The sequence below is a fragment of the Chiroxiphia lanceolata genome, chromosome Z, assembly GCF_009829145.1.
Source record: "Chiroxiphia lanceolata isolate bChiLan1 chromosome Z, bChiLan1.pri, whole genome shotgun sequence".
NCBI classification, from domain to species: Eukaryota; Metazoa; Chordata; class Aves; order Passeriformes; family Pipridae; genus Chiroxiphia; species Chiroxiphia lanceolata.
Window position 1 is genome coordinate 24256092 of NC_045671.1, and position 26285 is coordinate 24282376.

Sequence of the window (26285 nt, forward strand, 5' to 3'; positions counted from 1 at the left end):
GCAGTGCTCTCAGCCCCGGCTCAGTTTGACAAAGGAATGCACACGATGTGAAGGAACACTGATGACAAAGTCAAAGCAAAAAGCAGAGCACTTTGAACAAGAAGACAACAAGGTCTGTGAAAGCTGTTCTGAAGAGCAAGTTGCTCTCAGTATATCTTCATTTTCCCCACCCAACTCAATAGTGTCTCTAACTAACCAGCGTTACAGTTTCGTGACACTGAGGACACTGAGCTTGGGTGGCTTGTGTGGTGCTGAGAACACCAGTGCCAAAGAACACACTGAATGGAAATTCTTTCAGTTCACACCCATCTGAGCCGGACCTCACAAACACTGGTGCTCACATATTATTTCTGCTTATTGGCAGAGCCCTTAAGCAGTGGCAACAATTCCTAGTGCACTCTGAGGGCAAGCAGAAGACTTACATGTGAAATATATGTGTCCACCATATTTCAAATACAGCCAACAGTACATATCTGCCAAAAGTATGAATGAAGCTTGCTAAAACACGTGAGATCACAGCTTTCAATTAGCCAGTCTTGGTACTGATCTCCTGTCAGATCAGCTTGACTCACAGTGCAATTTTTATAGTCCCAGACTGCCAAAACTATTTTCAGCATTGTCATAACATATCTTGAGGTAATTAAAAAGCAAATCTGAGCTAGCTCTGTTTGCCATGCCCTTGACAGCAAGGAGGCCTTAGTGTATCATTCACATGAAATATAAGAGAATATGAGGGAGTTCAGAGTGTAGCTTGTTCTTGATTGCAGGAACTGCTGCTAATATTTAAATGTACATAAATTGCAACTTTTAAATGTAGCTAAGATATTAAATATTTCTGAAGGTGTAAAGAAGTGGCTTGTCATGTTCCAAGGCCCACTGCTGGACAGCTGTAGTGCAATCAGCCACAAGGCCATCCGAAGTTTGAACTGGGTCTTATGGGTTTTGTTGTTTCACTTCCATCTATCAAGTAATTCTTCAGTAAGTTGACATCACATGTATCATCTTTTCTTGCAAGAACACACTGTATGCTCTTGTCTTACAGATTTTTTTCTCAATACTTCTGTTCAAATAGGAAAAGTGGTCCTTTACAGGCAGTTTTTGTGATTAAGCTGGTGCGTTTGAGAAAGGAAGGTGACATCATAATCTGTACCAAGGTTTCTGGATATGACATCACGATCTGAAATACACAGTAAGATGTAAAATCCTTTTATTTATACAATGTTGTCAAGTCTTCAATTATAAAAAGCAACAACTTAATTATCCCTGCTATTTGCCAAATTTTCTCTGACGCTGTTACCAGCGAGAGTTTTGCCATATGTATGAGCTAAATTAGGATTTATATTTTTACATTTCTAAATTTTTATTCAATTATTATGATTGCATTCATATTATGATTGTAGCTGATAGCATTCAGGAAATGCACCACACTGTACAATGGCAGAAAAAACAGGCGCCTTAGAAATATACAAGGAGGTAGTATAAAGACCCTCACTTTGCTTTCCATCCTGTGACTCCTTTCATAAATTGTACCCTTTAAAGTAAGTAAAGTACACAGTGATGTCTCAAGCTGAAAAAGACCAATCTTCATGTCCTACTTAGCAGCAGATTGCAGTCATTGCTCTTCTCCCCTTTCTTCATGTAAACTCAAATATATACATAAAGATACAGAGATCAGAATTTTTTATTTTGTAATTTGTTTTTACTTGCTAAAAGAGGCATTATGAGACAGACTGAAGGTAACACTTTAAATGCTGTGGAGAAATTATAATGAGAATTGGATAGGCTATGGCACACCCCAAAATGTTTGTGATTATTTCAGCCTCATAAAACTTGCCAAAGTCTATGAAAACAGCCTTTGTTGTCCTGGTATGGTGTGGTGGAGAGGTCCCAGATTTCCTCTGAATCTGAGTGATTGGAGCAATGCAGCTGGCTGTGTTAGGTGACACATACCAGGACTTTGAACTACCTATAAAAAATAGGTTTTGTTTAGCATGTAGTATTAGGCATTTGGCATGCAAAGACACAAGGCTTCCCCTTACCTTCAGTCAGTCATTGGAAGCAAGTAGATCTTTGTCACACAGAAGGGAGATCTGGACTGCAGGCTTGCTGCCGGCTGGAGGGAAGGCTGGGAGGGAGGCACCAACATGCTGGAGGGAGAGCTGCAGCCCACTTGAAACTGTCATAAAACTGTTGCGGGGGGGGGGGGGGGGGGGATGAAACAGTGTAGCATGAGCAAATGTGTCATATAATGATTACAGATTTGTGAACCCATGACTGAACCATGAGACAATTACCATCTAAACAGAGAAAATGTTTATTTTCCCTGGAGGGCAGGGTTTCTTCTGGAGATTGTCCCTAATCCGACATTTTAATAATTCTCTAGAATTTAACTGCCTTTGTGAGCAGTGCCCTCCAGACCATCCTAACACAATATTTGTGGCCTTAAGTAACACTGTCCTGTAACTGATATGCTATGTGCACTTTTTAGTACATTGAACCATTGTGAGGCATTTGTCTTTTTGTCCTCTCTCTTATCATATCTTTAAGTAGCTTTTAGGACCACCCACTGATTTTACTTCAGAATAGCTCTGCAATGCATATTGCTTAGTTGCAATTGAAGAACAGCAAAAAGAAGAGGGTAAAATCTTCTTTTGCTTAAATTAACTGCGTTCCCATTGCCAGGACTTTGTTTATTTATGGGTTTTGACCTAGATTTCTTCTCCTTAGCCATTCACAGGCAAGTTATACGGGATAAGGAGTCTTAAGAAAGTCCTTCACTAACTGTCTTTCCTTAGATAACTTTGAAGTAAAAAAAAAACCCAAATGCAGTGCCAGCACTTCAGAAATATTTAAAACATTTTTGATACAGACACAGAATTTCCATCCTGTACATGTGTTTTTGGGTGACATTTTGTCATTTTGTCTTAAACTAGCTGAGTGTTAGCTAGGATGACAGCTTGAAAGTATTTTCATCAGCATTCCTCATATGAAACCATGCTCTAATTCTACCTTGCTGATAGTCCTCAATCGGTTGTAATTTCGAGACTGTAAAGAGGTTCTTATTGAAGTTTCTGTCTCCTTCCTCAATGACATGAAGTCTGTTCCCCACTGAAGTCATGTTGGCAAAAGGGGTTCCAAACCCTTTTGCTTACTTCCAAAACAGTGACCTAGGAAATACTGTTCTCTTGCAAAAGCACAGGATGAATTTTGGAGGCTTTTTGACACAGAAAGAACATAGCACCTTTCCTATTGCTGCCTTAGACACACCTCTCATGTTCCCTCACAGGTGGGATTTTTTTAATGTAACTATACAGGTAAGAGAAGGGAGACACATTCATATAATACATTTGCCTTCTTGTAAGTTGTCTACCATTTTTACGTAATTTCTGAAGGTCACCGAAATTTAACTTGAGGACCACACATGAGGGAAGTGGTACACGTCTATCCTAGTAAGTAGCTGTCAACATCATTAAGATGTTATCTATCTTCACAATTTTTACAAGTGGTTTTCTGTTTAATGTTTATGAAAAATTATAAGAGACAACTGAACTCATGTATTTCAAGTATGGTACAACAGTGAGTATTTAGAGGCATTTGAGCAGTAATACTGTAAGAAGAAATTACGGCCTACAAAACCAGTTTAAGATGTGTCTTTTGTAGTTCTGTACAGTTACAGTTTAGTAACTGTGTACAGTAAACAGCGTGTATCTTCTGTACAGACTGATACATGACATACTGGAAGAGAACTGCCTCCTGTATTAGGAAATGTTGCATTTGCAGGGAATGCCATACCCATCCCTTCTGCTGGGATGGCATTGCCCTTCTGTTCCAGCTAAGGAGGATGCTCTTCAGTGGTTCATCACTGTCTGTAAAATCACTGTAAACAGAACAATTTCTGCTCTCTCTAAGATAATATGTTTTGCATATAAGTAATGCCAATTAGAGAAAAGATAAGCTTCTGAAACATCGGTATTAGTTGGTGCTTTGAAACAATTATGCAAATAACAGTGGTACCTTGACTAACCTGTCCAGCTAATTCCTGCAAACTAGAAGAGCTATCCTGTCCTGATTGTCCCACTAGGACTGGTATTACTTTTACCACTATTTATTGTAAGAATATACCTGTCATATCTTATCCATAAATATAAGTCTATAAATAAAATATATACCAAAAATGTTTGTATATCTTATAAGACCAGACACCTTTGCACTTCAGTCTCATTAGCACTCTTCTCCTCTGTATGAAAATGAAAGTAGTTAGCATGGGGAAGCGTGTTTAGCCAGGGAGCTAAGACAGAATTACAACAGCAATTACAGTATTACAATATATTACAATAGCAACATCAACATTTGTAGAAATAGTAATGAAACATGAATAATGAAGGCAGCTCACCCTTTGCTTTCTAAAATAAAAGAATAGACCAGCTGCCAGGACCTGATAAACAACCTTAGCCCTTATACACAGAGATTTGTGTTGTTACATTTGTTCAGTAACAGTATGAAATTTCCTTGTTAGTAGCTGGATGAGGTTTTGAATATAATAATAAAAGAAAATGAAATAGAAGAATTAGCTTATATCCACTTTGAATCCTCCTGTAAAATCCCTTTTCTCAGGCAACAAACTTCACTAAATCACCCCTCTTTTATCTGCCTCCACTGTCTCTCCTTCGCCTATGGTGTTTAACATAAAATATTTTATTTTATTTTCAGAGCCTTTCACAGCCTCTGCACAACAGTTTTTCATGTCTCATTATCTTACATATTACTTTTGCCTCCACATCCATCACCCACTTATTAGGTTTTTAAACATCTTTCTCTTTTTCATGGTGACTCTCATAACTGAGTTGCATTCTGCCAATATTAAGAAATTGAGGACAAGTTATACTCTTTAAATTTCTCCTTAGAACTCACTTTTGTTTACAAGACTGTGGCTGTGTGCTGGCCTATCCTACTGTTGTGGGTTAACCCCAGGAGGCAGCTAAGCACCACACAGACTCCTGCTCACTTTCCCCTATCACCACATTGAGATGGGGAGAGAAGAAAGGTAGAAAAAAAGCAAGAAAACCTATGTGACAAGGCAAAATTTGTTTACTTAGTGAAGGAGAAGTGAAAGTAAAGAAAAAGAAAAGAAAGCAAACCAAGGGATGTTGATATGGTTTGAAGCTGGCTCCCTGCCAAGTCTCCAAATCTTTCCACAAGAGTTCCCCCCCCCTCCCAAACCTCAGGGAGAAGAGGGAAAAAAACAACCAAGAAAACCCGAAACAAGAGAGAGATAGCTAAGGTGGTATATATAAATATATTTACACTTATATTACAATTATATACAATTAAAATATATACAATTTCACAAGGGAAAGGGAAGGGGGAAGGGAAAGGGAAGAAAACCAAAATAAAATATATATATATCCCAATCAGTAGCCTGAGATCTAGTAACTAAAGAGTTAGCAAAGAAATATCCCACCACTCTCCTTGGGACAACCGAGAGTCGCTCCGGTACGATCGCCGGCAACCTCCGCCTCCCAAGGTCGACAAGGCCTTATCAGGCCTCGCTCCCCAACACAGCAGACTCAACAGCAGGGAACCTGCACCTCCAAGCTGCCAGAAGGAAAGAGAGCGAAGGCCTTCCCTCCTTTCTTCTTATAGTCTGGTTTACGTTAAAATTGTAGGGAATACTGGGTAAATCTAGACCCTTCCTTGGTTACAAATTGGTCACCAAGGAAGGCCTAGCCCAAACTACCACAGATGTACCTCCCATGGATAGTCAGATGTCCTGAGAACTTCTGAGAAAAAGATGGCTAACCCTCCTAAAACCCCATGTCTTCTCTTTGTATTGCTGAGTGTGATGTTGTGTGACATGAAATATGCCTTTGGCTTGTTCAGGTCTTCTACCTGGTTTTCTTTCCTCCCAATCTATTCTAGGGACTCAGAGTGAGACCCAGAGAAGACTGATGCTGTGCAAATGCACTTCTGAGCAGCTAAACCAGTATGTCATTATCATCCTCTTGGTCACAAACCTAAACCACAACACCAAAAGAGTTGCCACAAAAAAAATTAACTCCATGCCAGACAGACACAGTATATGACCACTGCTATCCACTACCTGCCTTTTGTTGTAGTTTACTTGATACTCAGCAATAGATCCTTTCTATCTACAACCTGACAGAGTGGTATCCTGGTCCTCAGGACTCATTGATATTTCAAGGAGTATTGATAATCATCATAAAAATACAAACAAGACTAGCAGAAACTGACTGAGGCAGCTGGCGGAAGTGCTCACTGAACCACTCTCCATCATTTACCAGCAGTTCTGGATGAAATGGGTAAGTCCCAGTTGACTGGACTTTGGCAAATGTGATGTCCATCTAGAAGAAGATCCAGAAGGAGGATCTGGGTAACTACAGGCCTGTCAACCTGACCTTAGTGCCAGGGAAGCGCATGGAGCAGGTCATCCTGAGTGCTATCACATGGTGTAGCCAGGAGATCAGGCCCCACCAGCATGGGTTTGTGAAAGTCAGGTCCTGTTTGACCAACATTATCTCCTTCCATAGTAGGTGACCTGCTCAGTGGATGAGGCTGTGGATGTGAATGGATGGGGCTGTGAATGTTGTCTGCATGGACTTTAGTAAAGCCTGTGATGCTGCTTCTCACAGCATTCTCTTTGAAAAATGAAAAACTGTCACCAGTGATGTTCTCCAGGGCTCAGTACTGGTGCTAGTTTTGTTTAACATTTTTATTGATGATCTGTGTGAGTGGATCGAGTACACCCTCAGTCAGCTTGCAGGTGACACCAAGTCAGGTGGGAGTGTTGATCTGCTGGAGGATATGAAGGCTCCACAGAGGGATCTGGAAAAGTTGGATTGATGGGCTGGGGCCAATGGCATGAGGTTCAACAAGGCCAAATGCCAGGTCCTACCCCTGGGTCACAACAACCTCTGGCAGTGCTACAGGCTGAGGGAGGAGTGGCTGGAAAACTGCCTGATGGAAAACGACCTAGAGGTGCTGGTTAAACAGCAGCTGAACATGAGCCAACAGTGTGCCCAAGTGGCCAAGAAGGCCAGTGGAATCCTGGCCTCTGTTGAAATAGTGTGGCCAGCAGAACAAAGGTGTTCTGCTGTACTCAGCACTGGTGAGGTTGTACCTCAAATCCTTTGTTTAGTTCAGCCCGGGAAAAACACTGAGGCGCTGGAGTGTGTCTAGAGAAGAACAACAGAGCTTGTGAAGAGTCTGGAGCATAAGTATGATGCAAAGCACTGAAGGAGCTGGGGTTGTCTAGCTCTTTACAACAACTTGAAAGGAGGTTGTTGTGAGGTAGGGGCCAGCCTCTTCTCCCATATAACTGGTGAGGTTAAGTTTAGATATCAAGAAAAATTTATTCACTGAAAGGGTGTTCAGGCATGGCAATAGGCTGCCCAGGAAGTGGTGGAATGACCATCCCTGAAAGTATTCAAAAGGTTTGTGGATGTGGCAGCTGGGGACATGGCTTATTGGTGAACAGAGCGGTGCTGGGTTAACAGTTGGACCCAATGATCTTGGAGTTCTTTTCCAACCTTGATGATTCTGTGACTACACAAAGAAACCAACTTCTGTAAGTTTACAAACTCATCTCTGAAAAGAATAACCTTCAAAACTGTCAAATGGCGAAAAGGCTCCAGGCACCCATTTATAAATAATAGACCTTTTCTTCCAGTTATGCTGGCAGCTTTTGATGGCCATTTCTTAGACATCTGCTTCTTCTTGAATCTTCCAGCCAAGATCTACCAACTATCCTCTCACCTGATTCGCCTTTTACCTAAAGTACACATCTAGCTTCTTCCTGTTCCTGAGTACCTCAGTTCCTACAGCAGTCAGTAGGAAAACTTCTATCTGTCTAGCTCAAAGGCATCAAAGGCAGCACCAAGCAAATATTTTGTTAACCAGAGGATTAAGGATCTGTAAGTTATTCAGTTATATCAAGCATCATGAATCCCAGGAGACTGTACTAATTTAGCCTGTGGTCCAAATTTTCCGCTACCCCAGTGTCCTCCCAACACAGAGAGATTCAACATCCCTACTGACAGGTAAAGCAGCTCTTATTTCCCATTTCCTCTTTTATGGTTATACTGTCTTTACTCTTCCATTCTCCATCACAGTTTTCTCAGTTTGCCTTCCCACAGGGGGGTGGTCTTCTCATTTTACTGTGTTTTCTTTGCTGATAAGGAAATGTTCACAAACACATGAATTGATCACCTGTGGTTAGATGAAATATAAAAGAACTTTATGAGGAGATGTAAAGAGAAGACATGGAGTGACAGAATATTCTGAGTTGGAAGGGACCCACAAGTATCATCGAGTCCAATTCTTGAGTGAATTGTGTGAGGCAGCAAACACTTGATTGCCAGGCTGCCTAGTTCACTTGCAGAGAGTCCCCAGATTACTGCTTCCAGGGAACCAATATCAGCCACGCTACCGTCCTTAACGTCTACCTTCAGTGTTGTCCTATGCCAAGAGCTTAACTGCTCCTTCAGACGCTCTGTGGACCACACAGTCTTGTTCTACCTGGGCTTCTCTGCTTCTAAATCCAGAAGAAACTCAATTTTTCTTATTTATTTTTTTCCAGGAGTGAATAGTAATATGTATTACAGAAAAGTTCAGTGCTGGCACTGATGATAAGTGAGGAGTTAATTTCTCACTAGCTTTAAAAAAAAATATAGACAACAAATCTAAAATTTAGCAAGAAACCATCTTAACATAGTTTCAGAAAGGTTCAGCAAATGTATCTGTTTTTTACCCAGAGTTTTCTGGGTAAACCCAGAGTTCGAGACAGGTTCTATATCACACGGCAGGATCTGAAAAAAAATCAATTGCAGATACAAATAAGGTGTTTTTCATATATATATATATATTCCTCCTAAGAAAAAATCTCCTCAGTTTTCCTCAGAAAAAACCTCCTCCTGAAAGGTGGAGATCAGATATCCAGTGATTAAGAGAAATTAAGCTTTCAGTAATACTAGGCTGGAAAATGTCAAAGGCACTTGAAGGAAGATAGTCATCTACGACCATGTGGTCACTTTGTTGTTTGAGACCCCACATGGATAGGTTTGAGAAACCAGATTTAAGGTAAAAGAAGCAGTTTTAAAGCCTATATTTCTTTCTACTGGCTTATTGTATACTTATGCGTATAAGACTAACACTCCATCGAGGCTTATATGTGTAGAAGTAAAGGTTCAGACTCTGTCCAGTCCTGTCTGTAGCCTGCTCTTTGTTAACAATCTCTCTTGTGGTTTTGTTGTAACTCAAATGAAAAAAGAGATTTAGTTATGTTTTGTTCTAGTTATTTTGTGCCAGAAATGCTGGCAAGGAAGATATTTTTAATGTAGTATTTAATTTGAAACTTTTAAAACAATTCAGTGAACTAAACTGTAAAGGCTTCATTCATTTCTTTTCATTAAATTCCGTTGAGTTTATCAAACCTAGCTTTCCTGGCAAAAGAGATATCCTGCACATTGTATTTGCACAGTAAAATAGAAATATAGTTTATGAAAACACATATGCTACTGATACATTTTAAAAACTTATTTCAGGGTCCCTAGTCTAAAAAGAGAAGAGCATTAAAAAATTTGACAACCTCAAGTACTAAAGAAAATAAAAGTAACTGTAAATATCCGTATTATTTTACCTCATATCAATTCTATCTAAATTGCATAGATAGCATATAAAACCACTATTTTGGCTTTAGTCAGTCTTCAAACAATGTTTCTATCATTTTATTAATATAAATACAGCTTAAACAAATCAAGACCGGATATTGTTCTGTGGCACTAAAAGCTGTACATAAACATGTCCTTGAACATATATTCCCCTGGCACCTAACTGCACTAGGAAGGAGGCAGATTTTATTTTTCCACCTGAACGTTCTCCACCACAAACAATTCTGATTAGTAATAGACAAAACTGGGTATTTATGTTAAAAACAAATCCAAACTTCATCCTAAAATTCACAGGAAGAAAACTTCCTTATAGGTTTCTAAAAAATTGGTGATGTGTTTCTGTATAGACTGATTGTTTTGAGCACTACTTTGTCATATACTGAATAACAACACCACAAAAAGGGCTCTGGTTCACTTCTGTTCAGCCTGATATAAAATAATGATGTTAACAGTATAAAAATATTACTGATTAAATTTCTACTGTGATCTCTTGGTAGAAGAAAGCTGATTAATTCTATTTCCAAACTATAAGGTACTGAAACTTAGGGGACATTCACCTTTCTCAACTGACAATGCATGAAATGACCTATCAGACTCTATGTGTTTCAAGGACACCAAAGAGATACCAGGGTCTGAATAGACTCTTCTTTCATGTATTAGATAGGAAAAATCTAGAAAGAAAAGACCAGTAGAAAGATTTAAAACTCTATGTTTATTTATCTTTCCACTTCTCCCTAGAAAGAAATAAGATTTCATCAGATTGCCAGTTAACAACATGGAAAAAGAAGCAAAAAACATTGTCAGCTAGTGCCTGTACTATTGTTTAAATTTTTTACTAGGCATTAATTGTGATGTATAACCATGTATTTGTATACCCATACAAACAAACACTTATGGGAATAATTGGTTAATCAATAAGTGAAAGAATATCTGGTTGCAAACATCCTTTCACAAAGGAAAGATGAAATTTTAAAAGCACGAACATTTTCTTATCAGGAAATGGAGTCCAGTGATAACCAACAAAAGAAATGTTTTTTTCCTGTAAATAGAATACTTTTCATATTAAGAAAAAATCACATGCTTACCCTTTTTTCTCCTTTATTTATCTTTTCTCAGTTGTTCTTACTGCTTGTTACAGAAATAAATGTTCAAAGGAAATTTCAACACTCAGTGCTCTCTTCAAAGCTGAATTTGTGGTATCTTTCTTTTCAGTAACCAGATAATGTGATATCAAGATGAGTACACAACTGCAAATTCATTACAACAGCGATCTGTCAAAAAGCTCAGCTTAAACTAACCTTTACAGCTGAATAACCTTCGTCAGAGGAAGAAGGACAATGGAGGGGAGGACTAGAGTTTGGTGTTTTCTATATAAACCCAGAACCTCTGGCTCAAACATCTATTTGAAAAAGAAGCTGGATGGCAAAAGAGAAATAACAGATTTGAACAGTAGTGAGAACGTATCTTTTTCCATGATTCCTGAAAGCTGTGAGTCAGTGAAAACACAGCTTTCAATAATGCTTCATTTTCACAATTTCCTATTGCTGTAAATGTTCTGTACTTAGATAGGAAGAGAGCTCATGGATTTTTTTTCCCCTCTCTTTCTTAAATAGGTCATTGTCTACAAACCTGGCTGGGACTATTCTTACTCGAGGATGCAGGTGGCACCATCTGTCCTTTGGAGCTATGTGCCAGATGATTCTGGCTTTGCTTTGTATGTGAATTTTCTTCCTGCATAAAATTACCATATGCAGACCATGTGAAACTGACTCTACCCAAAAGAGAGTCAAAAATGCACAAAGTATACAAAATAACAAAGACTCCAAGGATTACTTCTATTTCAACAGCACAAAAATTCAAATTTTTATTTAATGTTTTACCCTGAAGTATCTCAATTAGTTTAAAATTAAGTCCTAAGTTGACATGTGGAGTATTTAAGAGGGGTTTTGTTTCCTGAAGAATACAAACATTGTCTCTCCTGTGTCTCTCCTGAGAATAAAATCTGAGAATGTTTCCTGCAGTAATAAGGATGGTGAGACACAACATGGAGTTCACCTCTGTACCTTCATTGCCAGCTCTCTGGTATGAGCCTCCTACTTGCCCCAGACACCCAGATCAGGGCCATTCCAGACCAGGAGCCTTATCCTCCAATGATAAATCATCTTAGTTTGGGTGATGAACAGAGCGTCCCTCAAAAAAATCAATCTGACTACTACCTTGGAGAGGTAGGGCCTGAATGGCCTCTGAGATTCCATTTCCAGACTAGATATAGATCCTGAGCTGGTCTTCCCCACAGGATCTGTGCTTCCACATTGGCTCGGGGATGTGGAGTGGAGGACTCAAAGAACCCTGCCTTTTCACAAGAAAGTAGTAGAAACCTTTGCTGTCTTTGAAATTTTGTCTTAAAATCAGTCCACCAAACTGGAGATGTCTAGTGGCAAATTTGTCAGAATATCCACTTTTTAAGGGAAAACTTCGCAGGAGGGGCACCAGACTGGTAAAAGTACTTACTATCTAAAGTGTTACCAATAGAGTGGGTCTGATCACAGTTACATCCTGTGACTCCACTGAAGTCCACTGAACTTACTCACAGGGCAATGTAACAGAACTCCACTGGGATTAAACTCTCAGTTACATGCATGCAACCCCAGCGGATTGAGTGGAGATGCAAAAACATACATGATGGCAAAACTTGGCTTGTTGCTATGTATCAAAGTGCAGGTGGCACCATACGCAATGGGTTTCCAGTCACTTGGCAGATGTTCACAGCTGTCTGAGAGCAGAGAAAAACTCACATAGTTACTTCACGTTCGGGCAGCAATCAGTTTGAGAAAAAATGACGTTTGTTTTTTCAGTTTGCTGAGGTTATTTGCCACTTTGAAGTTCACTGCTGTTGTTGGAAAGAAAAAAGGGGAAAAAGTTATGGGACACAAAATGAAGGGACAATCATTTACCCAGATTTTATATAGTATATAGAAATATCTTCAACTTACGGGTTGGCTAAATGCTACTTACTGTCTGTTTTGCCACTCAACACCATCGTTTTTGTTCTTTATCTAGTCTATTTATCAATGCAGGTTTAAAAGCTTGCACTCAGCATGTTTTTTGGAATATCAGAAATGTATACCATTGTTTCATAGGGAACCTAAATAACTTTATTGTGATAAAGGACATGGGAGAGAGAAGTTCTTAAACATAAACAATTGTGATTTTATCCTTCGGAAAATCCAAGGGAAGCTATATTTGTTGGTAGCAAAGTTTATCACACTGAATAGCATGAGCGATTTTCTGATCTTCACTGATCTGCTCAGTTGCTTTTGTTTTTCTTTACCTTGCTCTGTCACCTGGCATGTCCTGATAGATACAGATAACAAAATGACCCCCATCTCTGAAACGTATTCCTATTTGAAGTTCACTTTTCCAACTACATTGACACTGACATCAAAGATTTGAATGAATTTTTTAGCAGATCTTGCTCATTCTGACCGATCTACAAACCCTTCCCAGTCACATAGATTATGTTGCAGCATTCGCAGAGAGGACCAAAAAGCACAAACAGCCCTCCGCTAAGAAGCTCCCAGAAAGCCAGACCCGGACATCTCTAGCAGGGCTTCGAGAGGAGCGGGGCTGTCACGCCGATGCCCACAAACACCACCAAGGCTCGGAGGAAAGTTTCGTCTCTCTGGCGAACAGTGAAGGCTCACTGCCACCTGTGGGCAGCGAACAGCATCCGCACATAGTGCGCTCCTGCGAAAAGCCGCAGCAGCAGCAGATCCCTAACTGTGACGGCTCTGCTGATTAGAGACCTTCTGTCGCTAAAGAAGCTGCAGAGCCACCCGTCTGTGAGTGCCAGTGGGCAGCGGTGCCTGGCCTCCTGTGCGTCGTCTTCGCACCAAGCCACCGAGAGCCGCTCTCTGGCTTCCCGCGAGCTGGTCTCCTGAGGGCTGGGTTATGCCAAGGCTGGGCAAGAGCTTGAGTCCACAGTCTCTGTTGGTGTACAAAGCCTTTGTGATGGTTCTGTCCATTTTCAGTCCTCCAGCACCCCATGAAGGTGTCCTTTCTTTCTGTCTGGATGCTGTTTTCTCCAGACTCAGAAAAACTCTGTAATACTACTTCATATTCTTTGTTAGATTAGATAGAAATTGCTGATATTTGAAACATTATTAGTGGTGAACAGGATAGACAAATAGAAACTGACAATAGTTCTAGTCTCACAAATCTGGTATTCTTAAGAAACATGGGCTAAAACTTGGAGTTTACAGTTTAAAGATATTAATAAAATCAGTCCTCTGGATTCATTCAAGAACTTGATTGATTGATAACAAATGTTCTTTCAAATTATATGGTTCTGGAATGGTAACTCTGATGATCTAATTTCCTATGATGTTTTGTAGGGGAAAAAAATCAACCTATATAATTTTCACTGAATCACAGAATATCTCAAGTTAGAAGGGACTCATAAGGATCATGGAGTCCAGCTTTATGTTTCTTGCAAGACTGCCTAAACCTAAATCATTTGACTGAATACTCTAAGGAAGTAATTCTGCTGAATTAAAAATTATTGGCTTCTCCCTAATTCATTTTTTAATATAAAGTTCCACCAGGAAAATCCAAACAAAAGTAAAAAGAAAGCATGAAAGCAAGAAAGAAAGGAATACCCTGCATTTTAAAAAAATGCATAAAATGTTACAATGTAAGAACTAGGTAAAGTAAACAACAGTAAGCATATATACCTGAGATTAGATTGGTTCTGTGTGTGCTATTTCCTAATTACATTCTGTGAGAATTTAAATATCTATGCATGTGCATTTGCATACAGTTGTCTTTAAGTTGTGAGGGTTGGTATCATACTTCATGCATTCTTCAACTTACCTGTAAATTTAGGAAAAGATAGAGCAGAGTATCTGAGCAGAATTCAGGCACACACAAACGGACATGCTGAAGTCCGTGTGTACACAGCAGAGTGTAATGATCTCGAGGCACTATGCCTCCAACAAATGAGAATTTGCCCAGGAGACTCTTTACACTTAAAATACTCATTAATAGCTCACTGCATTTGGGGCTTAATCACTTTTCTTTCATTGAATCCCATCCCACACCACTGCTCAGTCAAAGCCAGGCTGGAGCATAGATGTTGGCAAAAGCACCTTTAGGAAGCCCCCAGTTGAACCGTGCTATGCAGAGTCGATGTTCTGCAACACTGATCAGTTAAGAGCTTAGGCACAGACTGCATCAGAGCTCGGCCAGACTTCTTGGCTCTGAGCGAGTTGCCAATCACCACAATAGGTATGTGATCTTATTGTCTTAATAATGTGTAAAACTTAGCACAATTTGGACACAGTATAAATATTGTTGACAGTGTTCTTTAATAAAATTATTCATGGCAACTTAGTTCCAGCTGTACAACTACTGTTGTTTCTCTTTCTTAATAATACTACTACAAAAAATACTTACAATGCAATACCTGTTTTCCCAAAAGATACAAAGATTTGCTTATTAATTCCTCTTTCAAAAAGTTACCATTTTTTTGTGTGTTTCCAAACTTATAATAGTTTATTGTGGTTTGGGCAATATCTGAGATGGCTGTACATGAAAGATTTCAGGACATATGCTAATCCTAGAATATTTAATTAAACATTACTATATAAAGGTAACAGCTTACCAAATATTTACATGTTGAATAATATGGAAATATGAAATTTCATTTTATATCTGTTCTTGCGAGGTCTAGTATTTTCATCAGTGTTCGTGAAGCTAAGCCAGAGTAAAATGCATGTTTTTCCAACAGCAAATACAGGATGACCCAGAAAAAAAGCAGACCTTTCTAATGTAGAGGAAAGCACATGGGTATAGTTGTGTGTGATGTGCATGCTCGCTTAAATGAAGTTAGATAAATTAGTGCAATAAGATTTATTAAGGATTATCTAACATGAAGGTGGCTGTCTGGTTCTCAAGCCTGTCAACTGCAGCTATCTGGAAGCTGGAAGATCATGCTGGATATTACCACCATATGATGATATTTTTTCCTTTTGACTCTTCCTTAGGCCTCCAGTGCTGATCTCCATGACACAGTAAACATGGTTAAAAGACTTTTTTTCCTGCCATCCTACAGCTATTCTTATCTTAAGCTTGCAAGAGAGAATGTGATGTGACCTGAGAGAAATTTATTCTTTTTATGGGGCAAGAGTTTCCTGTGGCTTGCATCTCTGCCATTTTCCAGGCTGGGAAGGAGCTTGGGGAGCAGCTGCATTGTGGTCAGGTGCACAGTTTTGAAGCAGAAAAAAACCTTGTAGAGTGAATCCTTGTAAGTGGAGCAGATTGCCCACTGTATTGTATTATTCTGCTCATGCAGTCATGGTCTGATCCTACTTAATCTTATTGTTGTTTCTTTGTTGGTGTAACTGTTGCACCATTTCTGTCACATGCCAATTTCTGTTTCTCCTCCTCCTTGAATATTTTGCGAAGACATACTTGCATCTATGTATTTGCCTTTCCTCCTCTACTGGTGTGTGTTGGGCCTAGGAAGATGACAAACACAAAAATATGGTTCCTAGCAGCTATTTTCTCCTCATGGACCTGCAAACAGCGACAGCACTACCCCACTTTGAGGGTTTAAGGTCCTCACACCATTTCTGCTGGAAGGAAAGGGATATTTCACCATATTATCACCATAATTTCATTTAACTTTAGACTTCAGGGCTTTTAGAGACACATCACTGTGTAAGTACAGAATAGCTTTACTTGTATTCCTGATAGGTTTCCTTCACTTTCTTAGTTTTTGAGAAATTGTACTCTGAAATAGCCAAGGTGGTTCTGGGCTCTTTGTCTTCCTGAAAAGCAATGTAAAAAATGCATTCAGGACCCAGGATCTAATTTTAGTAGCCGTTGCATACTGAAGATCACAGACTGAAGTCCACATACCGAAGATCCTGGATATTACTGTTTGTTTTCTCCAGCCAGCAGATGAGAGATACAAAGAAGAGAGATACAAGAAGTCTTTTACACACTTTGAATGTTATCTTTTATGATTAAAGCCATGAAAAGGAGTACCTTGTGTAGTGCCTGTGCTGGGAAGCCCAGATACAAAGGAAGAGTAGCCCTGATGTTAAGACATCTGATGAGGAGCTCTGTTACTCTGGTTCGCAGTAGGTATGGTACCATGGTGTGACATGGGGATAGTGAGGGTGAACAGCTCAGGCCCTGGGAAAAAAACACTTCACTACAAGCAGTTTGCACAAGCAAAATAATCTTTACTTTGCCGATGGAGGTGCTTCCTGTAAGAGGTTAATATAGTCTGCATATAATGTATTTCAGAATTAATTTTTCTCCCACATGATATCAGTCATGTGTTCCCCAGACTTGTTTTGACTTGTTGAAGTGCATGTACATTTTCTACTTACATTGCTTCTCAACAGGAACGAAAGAGGTTTCAAAATTCTTATGGCCAGAAACACCTCTACTGTAATTGTGCTGATTACTACCAAGTTGCCTCAGGAAAACTTTCTGTCTGTGGCAATTACCACCTTGGAGAAATAAAACTACCTCAGCTGATACATCTTCCAACTGGAACAATGCTGACCCTGAGTTACCTATAGGTCTAAACATCTTACACGCTAAGCCTAGGATGCTCCTCCTGTCACCAACCCAAGCTAGGTTCCTCTGTTATTTAGGTTTCTATATTTTCTGCCAAGAAAATGTAATGAAACTGTAATGAAAATAGAAAATGTCAGGAAAAAAGTCACATAAGTCCACGTTGATGCCCTTACACCTCTGTTCAATATAACTTCTGCATTTTTTATATATCTCAATCTTTCTTTTACTGAAATTTCATCTTTCCTTTCTCTTCTGCCTCCTTCTTTACCAATAACTGATTGCATTTCTGCATACAAAAAAGAATAAAATTTTGAATGTCATGGCAGTAACTTATATTCAAGTGGTCATATGGCAGCATTTTAAATTAACTGACAAATCAGTTAACTCCACCAATGATGGAATTCAGACAATCGGATTGAACAACCACTTCACCTACAAAACAGCATAAATAAAAAAACCAACCAACTGACAGAAAAGTGTCCTTTGCTAACTTGCATTTGGAGCTTATTGCGTCTCTAACTTGTATTTGTAGCTTCCTCTCAAAATCCGATTTGAGTTGCTCACCAGTGCTGTCCTATCCTCATGATCAGTTCCTGGTGTCCTGCTGCCCACGTTGCATTGTGGACTTGATCTCTTTCAAGCCTCTTAGCACTGTCTTTCCTGTATTGCTGCTTTGCTGCAGGTAGAGGCCTATTCTGATACTCGCTTTTGCTACATACTGGCCTCATGGTCTAATTCTTGACTGCATTTTAATGAGAGAGCAACAAGGTGCATGATACATGCAAGATACTCTGGTGCCAAGCAATGCAGGGATGTCATTCAGTTCTATCACATTTTCAGCCTTCCAGTCCAGGGTTAGACCTACTGTAGAAGTGTCTCTGTTTCTATCATTTTTTCCCTCAAAAATAAAATTTATTTTATAACATGCTAAACATTTCTGTCTGGGTTCACATTCACTGTAATTTTTCACATTCCTATATGTGTGATTTTTTTCAGTCACCTTTAACTTTGTTTATTTCCTTTTTTTATTTTAATTTTTGCATGAGTGTGGGTGGTGAAGGAAAGGCACTGCTGAACATGTGCAGGATGGTTTTTTTGCAGTTTACTCTGGCCATGGGATTTCAGAGATGAACCCAGCCAAGATTTGTCAGACATGATGAGTACTTTTATTTTACTGGTTTGTTGGGTTTTTTTCAGGAGATGGAACAAATTGTGGAGAAGCCTGATTCGAAGAACCCTAAAAAACGTCTTGATTTTCTGAACGTAACAATAAATTTTCCCTTTGAAAACAGATGTGTTTACTGGGCAGACATCCAACTTTCCTGCTCCTGCTCCTGCTGTCCAGAGGTATATGGACAAGCAACAAGAGGACAGAAGGTCACAGAAAGGATGCCTGCTTTTTCTTGTCCTCCAGGTCCCCTGTACTCACACAGGCTAGCCCAGCATCCAGAGACACTGGTATCGCCAGAGACAATAAAGTTTTTCCTCCTGGAAATGCTGGGGTCAGAGGTCTCCACTTATGGGAATAGCCTGCTACCTCAGAGCAAGGGAAACAGAGACATCTGGAAGGACAGAGGCATAGTTTGGTCCTAAGACATTCACTGTAGCACTAAGATGACAAAGTATTACAATTTCCAGTTAAAGATGACAGCCTGGACCCAAAGGGGAAGAGGCATAGGCCTCCATCACATCAAAGATGTGAGTTACTAGAAAACTTCCCTTTGCTTTCATTTAAGCATTCTGCAATCATGGACATTTTCTGGCATGGCTTGTGTTTGCTGCCTTTGTCTGGGGAAGGCCAATTCTTTGTTGGAATATTTACTCTTGCTGGCAAGAGCCAGCATTCAGAGCACTCAGCTGTACCCCAGAATTAGCTCATGCTTTTTTTCTTGTGAAGCATGAGTCCATTTTTTCCCATTTCTAGCTTTTGCAGGGGAGTTCAGTGTGAATTTCTGCTCATATGTCTTTAACTACTTTTTTGAGAACTGGGCCCTAAAAGATGTCTAAAATGTTTTACTGTAGAAAGATGAGTACAGAAAGAGTTTGCATGGATTGAGTCACAGTCTTTTACTAGAAGGGAAACTTAACAGTCTGCTTATACTATCAATTTCCCTTTGGCCCAGGTATTACCAGTGTTATCCTGAGAGTTCCCGTGGTTCCATGCAAAACCTACTGCCCATCCATCAGCAGAATACAGGCCTTTTAATTTAGCCATGGTGATATATGTGTAACTGAGCCCAACAAAAAAACACAAGGAAAAATGCAGTTTCCCACTCCAAATCTCTGCCCCAGCCCCCCGACCTCCCTCTTTCATTCTGCAATTGGAAAGTGAAAACAGAAGTTTAGCTCTGTTTTCTCTCTCCTGGTAATCTTCTGTCAAGAGGCTGTCTGTCACTCTTTCTACCTCAATGAAAACATCATCAGTTTTTTCATTTTAAGTGTTGAGTTGAGAGACAAACCAGCCCTCATTTGTACCTTAATGTTCGTCTAGAAAGTGTTTAAGATTTCAGGTTACACTCAGCAAACCAATGCCCAGTGGGTCTAAGGGCTTAGATGGAGCTGACTTCTCAGCTAGGAATTTATTGATTTGATACAGTTTCTTTTGTTACTTCTGAAACACAAGGCATGCAACAGGGAAGGGGGGAAGACCTTGATTAATAAAAGCATGAAATAAAACGCATGTGTAACTGGAGGTAAACAACAGGCTAGGAGCAAAAAGCATGTAGGGATCCAGACTCCAGAAAAAGGAGTCTCATATTGTTGGAAAAGAAAGATTAAAAACATTAATAAATCCAAGCTTTTCATTCCAGGATTGTTATAGACCCAGGCAGGGCTTTGTGTACCAATTCCTCTCGAAAGGTCTGTCACACGCAGCAACTGTGGCTCAGTCAGGATAGTCTACAGATCTCCCTGGTATGAAAAGTTTGCTACATATGGAGGAGTAACAGTTTACAAATTTAAATTGAAGAGAAGGTGAATGGAACTAGTTAAACTGGTTTACTCCAGGTTATATACAAGTCCTTAGCGGTGTCTGACACGACACATAGGAGAACGGGTGGTGTTTTCGATAATACCGGGTGGATAGCTGTTGATTAGTGCAGGGCATTTTACACTGGCTGAGCTTGTGATAGTCCTTCATTTCTTTCTCAAATATCCGTGACTTTACTCCTGAAATACACGCAGCAGGAACCAATTTCTTTCCATGCTTAGAATCTCGGTGCCTAATAAATAGAGGAGCACATAGATGTTGTATATGCTGGCATGCTGGAAAGGGAACCAGGGAGGACCCTTCATGAGCCCTTAAGAGCAGGCAAGATGGCAGATAATTTGATTTAAACTATAGACTGAGTGTATCCCCATAGGCAGACTATGGTGGTAATGATTGTCAATGAAACAACTCACATTCCCATGAACAAAACTGGTTCTTAAAAGGTTATTTAGAAGTCAGAAGCTCTAGACATTTTCTATGTTGTTGTGTCATGCCACCTGTACCTTTGCTGACTTATTCTGGATTTGCACCAGCGTAGGCGAAGGGAGGATCCCTTTCATGGTCTGATGCGGTGGCTAGTAAAAGACACTAAGCACTCAACAATGCTTCTGAAAAAAATTAGAAATTTAAAAAGTGGTAGACAAAGGACAGAAAGATAAAGCTGAATGCTGAATAACTTAAAAAGCTGGAGTAATTGTTCTTACGGAACTGCTTTAAAGTTGTAAAAAGTTGGAAGTGTTTAAGTCAGAATTGTTGATTTGGAACATCAGTGCTGATGAAGACTGAGATTAAATGTAATAATTCGATACAAAGGATGCTGTGCTACCATATTATTTACTAGTTTCATTAGTGTTAGATCCCCGGGGGAGTTGAATAATTTCAGGTTTAGGTTTTTGTATTTTTATACCTACTTCATTTTTGCTCTGTATCAATTTTTAAGGACAATGATGAAACAAACTCACTTTAGTAGTTATGTAGGAAAAGACTGCAAAGAGTCTAATACACAGGCATAGGGGAGGTTAGTCTTAGAGTGAGAGAAGAGGGGGGTTAAAAGTGTGTAATTTCCACTACAAGAATGCTTTTGTATCAACAAAATGAAGCTTCTTAAAGCAAAGAGTAATGCTTCCCCCCCATCTTGTATGTAACAGTGAAAAGACAGGTTTAATTCACTGTTGCTTTTTTTCCCCATGAATGAAGGCTCATGGAAAGTAAATTTACACTTTTTTACTAGGGATGCACTTAAAAATGAGTTTAACATATGACTGATATTTTAATCCATGGTTAATCTACTTCTCCAGATCCTTAAAGAGTCCAGCAAACCCATAAATATTTTATAACCATCTAAAATATATTAATCTCTGTAACATGGCTATAACATCTGTTAATCATTTGCTACCCACTTCTACAGCATTCTACATGCAACCTTTACATAAAGTTTGAGTGAAATACTTTGTGTTTGTACAACACGTTCCTTTCAAGGAATGCAAAGCACTTTGAAGGCATCATTTAGTTGAGGCTTATTACTGCCACAGGTTATAGGTAAGCTGCATCCTCATTTTACCAGCAGCCAGGTTATGAAATAGGGTTACATCCATATTGGAAGAAGAAAGTGGCACTTACCAGCTACATCAAATCAACAGATTTCTGTGTCCCACAGACTTCCTGTATGAATTCCTGCTGTAACTAGTACCACACAGTGTCCACATTGTGCTTTGGAAGACTGATGCCTAGTCATGAAACTTAGGCTTTTGAAATTCCTTTCTAAAGAGAATATGAATAGGTACGAGTCTTCCAAGGAATATTCAGCAATCCCTTGGGAAGATCTGCCTGAAACCTGAGTCTGCAGAGGCTTGTGTCTCCCTGGTTTTAGTGCTCACATTCTGCAGGTAGGAGGGAAATTGGTTTTCCCCATGGACATTCTTCAAAGTAAGAGCAAGCTCTGAAGTTTCGGTTAAAACCTTGTCCCAGCAGGGACTTGTACGTTCAAGCATGGGTGTTTACACATACACTGGATGGTGGGAATCCTTGGGCCTTGGAGTAGGCTTAGATGGATGCTCAGCTTTCATTTCTCCAATACCCTGAGTCCTAAAGCTTTCATGACAAAGTGGAAGAAGGTGTGGTCTGACCAAAGAGAAGTCAGGCTTTCTGGATCCATTTTGATCAAAAATCAGTCCTCTCTCCCTGCACATCAGGTTGTACAAATAAGGTTATACCATGAATTCCTGCACTACTGTCTCTTCAGAGCCAAAGCCATACCTGTGCCACTTTCTAGACTGAGTGAAGCAGTGCTGTCTTTGCAAGTCATTTGCACATTAACAAGAACCTCCTCTTTGCAAATAACTGTTTGGTGAATCTGTTCCCTCCATCACTCTTTATTTTCCCTCTCCTTGACACCATGCATTTCTACGCTTTCTGTTCACCCTACAGCTTTGATACCCAAAACCCCCATTATTATGGACATTTTCTGTTTGCTCCTGAGAAAGCACAGTCAGCAAGCTGATGGCAGAAGACATGTTAAAGTTTGAAATACAGAATAAAAACTGAGGTATTCAGGAGGCAAGGAATTCAAATACGAGTGAATGTACTTATTTCCAAACTCTACTCATTTTCAGTTCCTTGGATATATTCATATGTCTGCTTTCTCACTTGTGACAGAATATTTTACTGACTGTCTTACACATAAGCCTCCTATTCTTCTGAAATCAGGACATTTTTTCATAGTGTTTTCTGCCTAAAAAAATAATAACCAATGCTTTTTTTGGATTTCTTTTTAGTATGTAGAATGAGTTGAAAGGTTATACCAGAATAAATTTAGAGAGAGAGAATTTGATAAATACACCTGGCTTGAAAGGCTCCCCCAGACATGGAAAAATTACAGCAATGTGAAGGCTGAGCCAAAGTATCATGAGTACCTTGTGGTCATTACTGTACTGTGGTGACCCCTTAATGAGGCAGGATTTGCCATTTGTGGAGTTGAAAGGAGAAGCTGTTCAAGCAGGAGATCCAAGGAAACACAACCTCCCTCTTGTGAGATCCTTCACCACAGCCTCAGAGGAAATAGCCCTGTAGCTACTTATTAGTGTTTGGACAGTCCCACAGCAGTCCTGCTCTTTGCTCTCACCATGAAGCTGCCTGTAGCAGCTGCTGCTTGGGAAGGCTTAGCTCCAGGGAGCAAAAAAATACCAAACTCACCCATCATAGCCCTTGACACTTATCAGCAGCCCAGTATCACTCCCTGACCCAAGTCCAGTGGTATTGTGACCGGTGGCCCAAATTTTGTTTGCTGAAACAAACTTTTATGTATCTGCCTTGCAGACTGCCGTGTGTTATAGGCAGATCTGAGTCCTGAAAACAATCTAGCACAGAACTTAAAAACACTCTGAATTAGAGGCTAACTCATGTGGTTTTCTTCTCAGCTTTAAGCCTTTTCATCCTTTTTTCTTACCAGTCGGAACAAACATTTGAGTGGATGGCTTGTCTCATACTCTGGTACCTGTTATATCATACTGGTGCTCGTACAGTGATAGCCCCTCAGACTGTGATGTACCTTACTCATGACCACTATTGCGGCTGTCTGGCTCTGTGATGCCAAGTATCCACCTTAGTTTGGCAGTACAATATCTTTCTGCAAAAAAAGAGACATGGGCCTTCACTTGAACTTATTTACCACTTTTTTTCCTATCAGACCAGAGCATTACTTCTGTAGACCTTTCATATGAACACAGAGACTACGTGCAGTATGATTAAAACCCTTTGGATTCTCAGGGCTGCCCAAATGGTGGCCTGAGTAAAAACTGTTTCCCAAGTAAGTGGTTAAACAAACATTGATGGACACATGCCTGACTGACAAAAAAATAAAAAATATTTGGTGTTTGCCTTGCCTCCAGTGTTTGTCTTTTAGTGGGAAATATAATGTTTGTTCATCTCCTCTGGTTCTTCTAATGTAACTGTAAGGGCTACAGCAGAATAACACATATCTCTCCATTCCTGTTGTTTCTCTGTATGAAAGTCAGAAATCTTGGTGGCAGGAAAGGGAATGACGGTTGGACCTCTTCAGCACAGGTCTGACAACTGTGTTGTTTCTGCCCAGTTATGAGGGTCCACTTGTCCTCCACAGAGACTCCACGAATTCATAACTTGTAAACACAGTTGTGGGTACTTTCACAGTCTTTCGTTGTTAACAGCCGTATGTAGTTCAGATACTCCATGACTGACAAACATATCATTGTAGAGACTAAAATTTCCTGCTTACCTTACAGTGTCTGCAACTTGTTTCAGAACAAACATCAGTGTTTCTGGTGCTTTTAGTCTTACATTAAGTCAAACAGTTACCAAGTTTAACTTAATAGGTGACTCATCCTATTTCAGGGTGACGATCCATTCTCAGCAATGTTCCTTGTTTCTGCAGTGAAGAATTCCCCTGGGAGAATGGTGCTCTTGCACAGTCGGAGAAGATAGCTTTGCTAGTGATCAAAAAACCACCTATTTCCCCCTTCTGCCTCAGGGAGACTTAACTGCATTAGGCCATTGCTGAGTTAATTGATCACTGACATTGGCAGCCTCTTGCAGATAGCTGTGATCCCCTGAAGTTTAATAGAATTATAGAATCATGGAATGGCTTGGGTTGGAAGGGACCCAAAGATCATCTAGTTCCAACCTCCCTGTCATGAGCAGGGACACCTTCTGGTAGACAGGCTGAGGTTGCTCAGAGCCATATCCAACCTGGCCTTGAACACTTCCAGGGATAGGGCATCTGCAACTTCTCTGGGCAACCTGTTTCAGTACCTCACCACCCTCACCATAAAGAATTTTTTCCTAACATCTAATCTAAATGTACTCTCAGTTTAAATTGGTGCACCTTTCTCCGTGCTGCTGGTTGTTGTCGGAGATTGACAGCATGAATGTAGCCCTAGGGATGCTTTCTGAGGGCTTTATGCACTGACCAGCTTCATAAACCTGCATTCTAGCCTGAGCAGGTTTCCCCATGTTTTTGCTTTGTCAGTGGGTAAGTTCTGGGGCTTATTTTATCCCACACCCATGTCACCCTTTGATTCTCTTGCCAAGAGCTTGCTGAAATGAGATGACTGTCTTTTCAGCACTGAATTGATCATACATATTTCATTGTTCTGCTCCTTTGTGAATTCCTTGTCTGAAAACTGATGATATCATTTTCCTGCAGAATGTAGCTTTCTCTAAATTTCTCTAAATTTCTACATATCGTATTTAGCATTCTTTGTCCAAGTCACTTGAAACCATTTAAAACATGAAATTCCTTAGGGATGTCTATTTTTAGAAGAAATGCTTCCATCAGGTGTTGTCTTTTTTATTTGCAGATACATACAGGACAATCAACTGCACAAACCTTTTCACTTTCCCTCCAGACTTCTGTCTAAACTCAGGACTGTGGATGACATTGATTATTGCTCCATATTGCTACGGTGGATATTTTTTAGTCCCTTTGAGTCTTGATACTCCAGGTCGTAAGAGAGTCCAGCAGAGATGCCCTTACCACTGTACTGGAGGTTCTGTTAACTAGCAGCACGTAATGCGGGCACTGGAATAGCACAACTATTTCAAATGTGTCTCACAAAGTACATTTAGAAATTAAAATTCCCCACTCTTTGAGAGATGAAAATCACTTATCCTTTTATGACTGGCTGAGAGTTACTTAAATCTCCATGCTGCAGATACATGGCCCTGCCTGAAATCTGACCAGGCTCTGAAGAATACAAGATAACAATGAGATAACAGAATACAGGATAATGACAGGACAACCAGCCTCCCCCATGCTTTAATATCCAGATTGTCACAGACTGAAAATTCAGCTTTGCATTACAACTGATAGAGCTGAAGAAAGAAAAAGGAAAGGGATTCTGTGCTTGCTGGTGCACAGAAAGGTCTCTGACTGTCCTGAATAAAGCAAGGAGTTTCATGGGGACAGTAGATTAACAGATTCCTCACCTAAAAGAAACATTAAGTTGTTTCACTGTGGTAACTACCCAGTTACCTTGTAATGC